The following is a 6917-nucleotide window of genomic DNA, read 5'->3' as shown; positions in this document are numbered from 1 at the left end:
GGTATATTTCCGGATGGGATTCTTTAGAGACCTTTAGTATATCATTCATGACTACCCAGAAAATGTGTCTACGAGCTTGGTAACTAATTTGTCTTTACTTGACCTAATTTTGTTTATTATTCCTCCACCACTAGTAGTACTAAAGAGTGGAAATTACTGTATTTGTTTCTAGGGCGCCATTTTGTCTTGCTACAACCATTTCTTAGTTTTCCATTCCAAGACTGGAATGACTATTGACATTAATTAGACTGTATGCATGAAGAGCTGACTTTCACACTCCAAGTCGATTGAATAGGTTTTCTGCACTCAAGGAAGAATTTTGATTTTGCAAATATGTATGAAACATGTCTGATTTTGATTGTGCTTGACAACAAAAATTACCTTCTGCGATTTTTGAAAACGAAATTGATGAGTATACTACTATTAACCAAAGATCTCTGGCAGCAATGTAGTGTCTCCGAAAAATTTAAAACTTGTTGGTCCATAAATAAGACATACATCGGACACAGATTCTAAAAGTTACCTCGTTAGAATCTGTGTCACATAATCTTTTCAACGAGGTATTGTTCATATCTCTCTGACAATTAGGAAAGTCACTAGGGCTGCCAACGTCAGGGTAGACGACAATATATATATACAGGATGATTCTCGTAAGTACGTTGTTCCGATTTTTTTCTTCTTTGCTATTGTATCTTCGTCTTTCCTGTTTTATATGATTGTTCCGAATGTCTGGCGTATATATGATATTATTTTTTGGGGTACGGCAAATAACAGTATTGCCAGCGTAACGCAATTTTTAGGAAATATTTTTTCTTTTATAAAAATTATGCACTGGGAAAAGGGTAAATTCAATACCTCTCCCATTCACCCCTCGCAAGTCCAATGGCCATACACACGATATCACTAGTTAGAATATTAATTTATCTTTGTTGATACAACTTTTTATACTTGTTGCTCCTTTGGGAGGAGGGTGTCTCCCGTAAATACTGAAGGGGAGGGAAACCAAAAACATCCAATTTCCCCCATACCTTTCCGTTACGGGACCCCTGATGTGGATGAAATGCACACCATTGGAAAGTTTCGTCCTTCCTGAAGAGATACACCTAAGTCATCTCTCTACGTTAATTAGGAACAGAGCTACGGAAGTTTAAACTGCTGGCTCAGCCGTTGGTCCTGAAAAAGTTAACGCTTTGGCCTTTGTACTTAAAGAAAATACTAAAATCTTCTATGCCACTGTTACCATCATTATTGTCAAGCAAAGTCCAAGTATTTCATCTTCTTTTAACTATTACCAATCTTTCATGAATAGAGATGTCGGAAAAAAAGGAAAATAGGTGCAATTTAAAAGCGAACAAAAGAAGCAAACGCTTACGCACACAGAACTACAAGTGCATCATAGGAAATTTGAAACATTTACGTGCATCAAATGGCGCGCTAATATGTATAAATTTCGTTTTTGTCACTGATGCGCAGCATTTTCAACCCTAGAGAACGATCGAAAATAAAAAATGGGTCATTTGAGACATATAAATGCATTGTGGTTTAATATTACTCAATTGATGCAGATCTTTGCATCGGTACTGATGCATTTCTTCTTGATGTGAGCGTCACCTGTCGTGTTTTGTTTGAAGCTAGTCTCCAGCACTTACTGCGCATGCTCGACTGGTTTTCGTGTTGTTGTGGAGCGAATTCTGACTTGTTATTGTGTGTGTTCTTTTGTCTAGTGCTGGAGTCTGCTTAGAAAAACGGAGGTAAGTGTATATTAAAATACGATATTATTGTGTTAGGTAGTGCAAGTATGTAGTTATTAAGAAAAATACCGTTAGCAAAACAAAAATAGCAACAAGAATAGAGACAAAGCCATAAGGGATTCTCAGAAGGAACTCGTTTCCTACAAAAATCCACAAAGGAGTGAAGAAATATTTAGGTTAACTACAGTACATACTGTATGTTGAAGTGACCCATGCTAGTGGCTGCTTGATTCTCATTAAATATATCCGATGCATGCGTGAACTCCGAACCGCTGTTATTATTATTATTATTATTATTATTATTATTATTATTATTATTATTATTATTATTATTATTATTATTATTATTAATAATAATAATAATAATAATAATAATAATAATAATAATACTTAATATTCTTATTAGGTGAAGGTTGATTATTTAGAAAAACTTCATTTAACTCGCATAAGTTGTTACTGCTGCACCAAGGGCGCCGATCCTGGGGGGTTTAGTGGTCTGGGACCCCCAAAGTTGAAATGGTCCTCTAACGAGGGGGGCCAAATTGCTAAGTTGAAGCAGGTTCTCCTATTTCTACAGTACATGGCCGTTCATTTTTCCTTTCTACTAATGCATATCTTTCATAGGGCCCTACAAAGTTACACAGAAAACGGCGCCCTTGTTCTGCACATACCAATAGTTGAGTATCACTAAAAGTCACACATGGTCACGTAATTGTGATGTTTTGGTTAGAGTATCGGGCCAAAAGCCCCGATTTCGTGATATTGAAGTAAATATTGACAAAACACGGGTATGCCTACTATTGAGCAGGAAATAAATTGAAGGTTAAAAACAGTAGCACGGCATTAACCCTTACATATATCGTATATGTTTATACGTTAGGGTTGTATTTTCATTATTCGATTTAAAAGGTACTAATAAAGCTTTTTTTTTCTAGAGTGGAAGGGTTCTAGAACACGTTACGTATGGTTTTACGCCTTTCTGGGTCGAAACATAAGGTGTGATACGTCATAACTTAAAACTAAAGAATTTTTTGTTAGGCCTATTTTTACTATTTTTTGAGTTACTTACTTTTGCACCTATAACAAAAATTCCCTTTTTCTCGATTTTCCCGCTCAGATACTCGACGGAGACATGCGAATGGAAAACGTTTCAAAGGCTGTTCTATTCTGAAGAGAATGAGGTACGAACCTTAATGCTAATGTAAATAAGGATGTCTCAGGAAATTTTTACCTGAGATCTTGTTTTAAACGGGAATTTATGGTACTGTGGGCATATTATTTTTTGGCGGGCTTACTTTTGCACCTAGAAGATCGATATTTTGCACATACATTCAGTGTACTCCTTAGTATTCTACAGATATATTTCAGATCTCTGCGGTGCCCCAAGTTGTGTTCAAACGGGTAAAAAGGTTTTAAAAAGGGATATTTTAATAAATCTCTTTATCGAGATTTTCCCGCCTCAGATACATGATGAAGACATGTGATTGGTAACGTTAGAAAGTACTTTTCATTCTGAAGAAAATGAGGTACGAACCATGATCCTAGGGTAAATAGGGATGTCTTAGAAAATTTCCCGTTTTTGCGGGAATTTGGGGTATTGTGGGGATATTCTTAGCACATGTGTTAATATATATATATTTACCTTACTGTTCTAAATAGAAGCTTGAAATTTTGTAGACATATTCACTATGCCCTTAACATTTTTCAGTTGATTTTGAGATCTGTGTGTTAACACAGGGGGGGAGGGGTCCAGAAATGCTAAAAAAGGGATAATTTAACAAAAATCCCATTTTTTGCAATGTTTCCCGCCTCAGATACATGACGGAAACATATGAATGGTACTGTTTGAAAGACTGTTCTATTCTTATGAGAATGAAGTGTAAAACATGACCCTAGGATGTCTCAGAAAATTTTTATATTACATCCGAATCTTTTTGAGTCATCTGGGCCACTTTGGGGATCTTCTTAGCTGATTGGTAATTTGTTTCTCCCATCCTTACTATTCAAGATAGAAGCTTGAAATTTTGTACACACGTTTCGTACACCATTTAGTATTTGTCAGTTTATTTTGAGATCTGTGTGTTAACACAGGGTGTTCCGGAGAGACCCAAAATTAAACTGACTGTTACTTCATTTTAATTAAAATTCGTAGTTTCATGAATGGGAAATGAAAGAAACATAACTCAGCATGTCAGAAGGCTACTGATGATGTGTCAGTAGAGACAAGAGACACACGTACTAGAAAACATGCTACAGGCTAAACCAGTAACGTCTTAGTTACTGTTCCATTTTCAGGTTTTTTTTTTTTTAAGAACATGCGTCGTGTACTTACGTAACATCCTATATTACTGAGAAAGTAAACCTGATAGCGAAATTCTGATTTCAGATTTGAATTTAACATGGTAAATTACTATAGACCTACAGACTTTTATCCCAGAAATATAACTTTTTTAGAATATTGTAATTATACATCACAAGAACAGTTTTCATATTTTTGTACCTAATTCGAAACGTCCACGTATTTGTCCGTTTGCAAAATATATCTTTAATAATTAAAAACAGGGAAATGTAAGTGAACAATTCTTTCAGATGATTTTAAAATGAAACTTTGGACGTCTTCCCGTTTCGCCTTGTGCCTGCTTTCATTACTTCAGGCTATGATGCTAAGATAGTATATGCTAATTTGATTGTAAGGCGAAACAGGAATTCCCCTTTGCCCTTTCCATTTCGCCTTACACCAGCGAAGGGGATTTTCAAGTTATGATAGGGAAATTTAGTGTCATTTTGGAAAACATTTGTAATGCTAGTAGTATTTACGTTTGAACGAACAGAATAGCGTATAATCAAAGCAAGTATTCAGAATTTTGTGTTATCTGCGTCACTGTTTAAAAAATTGCTCATGTAGCCTTGTATTTGTACCTCACATATGAAGAAGAGAGCGGCGGAAGAACGAACATCAACAATTACTAAGACATATAGGTAAGTATAGGTAAGTATATATAATAGTTGTAATAAGGTATAAGTAATTTTGACACTGAAGCTTCTCTGCATGTTTCTAATATTTACTCGTGCAACTTTTCCAAAAGTTATTTTAGAACTTTAGATGTGGAACTCTTCTTAAATGGCATCCTAGCTAGCACACAAATACATAGTCCATTTTTTTTATTTATAGTGTAACACAATTAACCGGTCGTAGTTAAGCAATATTCCGTCTGTCTTTACTTTCTAGAGGGAAAGTACGACTTTTTTTTTTTTTTTTTTTTTTTTGCTGTTGATGTTTAAAATGAATTTATTTTCTTCTCTCCAGGAAGAAGATTGCTAAGGGAAATTACTGTGGTGAAATTGCATCTGTTGTCCCTATTTTTGGTGCCGTTAAACACTCTCTATATAACGTACGAGCATGAACCGGGCACCACTATCGCAAAGATTGAATAAATTGAATGTGGAAGGATCGTGGAGCGAAACGCAGGACGGCAAAAACTTTTATTGGAGGATGAAGGCGATGACACCAGTAGAATTCTTGTAAGTTATATTTTAGTAATCAAGAAAATAGTTTATCATTTCTTACGTTCTTCTTTTTTTTTTTTTTTAATCGTGAAAATCTGTTATGACAATAGTAATAGGAGTAAGAATATTAATATTAAAGCATTTTCTTTAGAATGTCTGTGTTGTTTATTCTAGTCTTTCTATCTTCAACAGGTTTTCGGCACTATTGGAACTTTGAAAATTATGTGTCAGTGCGACAGGCTTGTAATGGAGGGACACTTAAGATTGTACCTCTCCTTTTCTCCCAAATGTACATCCTGCACGGAAAATATTTCGGCCAGGTATTTGTTCCCCTCTTCTGCATATTGCCCAGTAAAAAGCAAGAGACACATGTAAGATTACTGGAGATAATCATGGAAGAAGCTGAGAAATTTGGACTGCGTTTCAAATTGAAAGAAGTTTCTATTGATCTTAAGAAAGTAGCAATCAATGCTATAAATAAAGTATTTCCTGGTTAAAATCACAGGATGTTCCTTCCACTTCTCTCAGTCTGTTTGGAGGAAGGTTCAGCAGTTAGAACTTTCTCAATTTACAAAGAGAACACTGAAGTAAAAAGATGGATTCGACATGCAGCAGCACAGCCTCTGGTACCAACTTCCCATTTAGATGTAGTGTTTGTACGTTTGCAAGAAGATGCGCCTGACGTTCTATGAAGGAGGAGTTCCATGATTATCTTATAGACACTTGGCTGGATGATGGTGACACGTTATTTTCTCTGTAAGTATGTTTTCTTTCCTACATAAATAGATGGCGTTTAGTGCAAAAAATTAATGATTGTTTTTTATTATTAAATCATTAATTAAGCTATCCCGAGCACTCTACAGTATAGCATTTTTTCCATTAACACCTAATGTAAAGTGTAATATAGATTTTCTTGCGACGTGCATGTATTGAAGATTCTACATTCACTGATTTGTAAATTATCAAAAGAACACATTATTTTGCTTTGCAAAAGAAATAAATTAGGTTCACCCAAAATTTTGCCATCGACTTTCCAACGTAGATTCTCCTGCAATCCTTTGAATTTTTAATGTGCTAATGATGTATTTTTACCTATTTGCAGTGACTTGTGGAATCACTTTGAAAACGATCAAGAACAAATGACTAACAATGCAAGACAGTGGCACGTCAAATTACGAAGAAAGGCATCAAGGGATCACTTAGACATACATTCTTTCATTGAATTAATGAAAGACAGGCAACGTGAAAATGAAAGATTGCGAGTACTTCTTCAAGTGGTTATCAGAAAACACACTTAGAAAGCTAAGGTAGAGACGGTTTGACGACAGGATTCACCGCCTAAAAGATAGACTTAAGAACAGTGAAATTGATGTAATTTCATATACTGATGCTGTTTCATATTATATCCACATAGAAACTTGATATGCTATTTCGGGTGTGATAATAAAATTTATGTTCTAAGATATTTGAGTTTAATTTGTCTGAAATAGAAGAGACGTTGCAGTTGAGAATAAGATAAATCCCTCTTTGTTACAGAAACAGAGTGAAAATTCCCTTGTATGTTATAAGGTCAAGCAGGAAAAGGCCAAACGGGAATTCCCCTTCCGCCTTAAGATAACATCCTTATCGGTTGTATGGCAAAATGTTTTGAGGGCATAA

At 35.2% G+C, this 6917-nt stretch overlaps 1 long non-coding RNA gene across 1 annotated transcript; it reads left to right on the top strand.

The window, feature by feature from the left end:
* The first annotated feature begins 5596 nt into the window (after positions 1-5596).
* LOC145672775 (uncharacterized) lies at positions 5597-6649 on the top strand. Its single transcript, XR_014128648.1, has 2 exons — positions 5597-6014; positions 6361-6649. It is a non-coding gene; the product is annotated as an uncharacterized LOC145672775 (long non-coding RNA).
* The last annotated feature ends 268 nt before the right edge of the window (positions 6650-6917 follow it).

The sequence above is a fragment of the Thermobia domestica genome, chromosome 16 (assembly GCF_964235325.1).
Source record: "Thermobia domestica chromosome 16, izTheDome1.hap1.1, whole genome shotgun sequence".
Taxonomy (NCBI): Eukaryota; Metazoa; Arthropoda; class Insecta; order Zygentoma; family Lepismatidae; genus Thermobia; species Thermobia domestica.
This window is presented reverse-complemented; position numbering and strand designations above follow the sequence as displayed.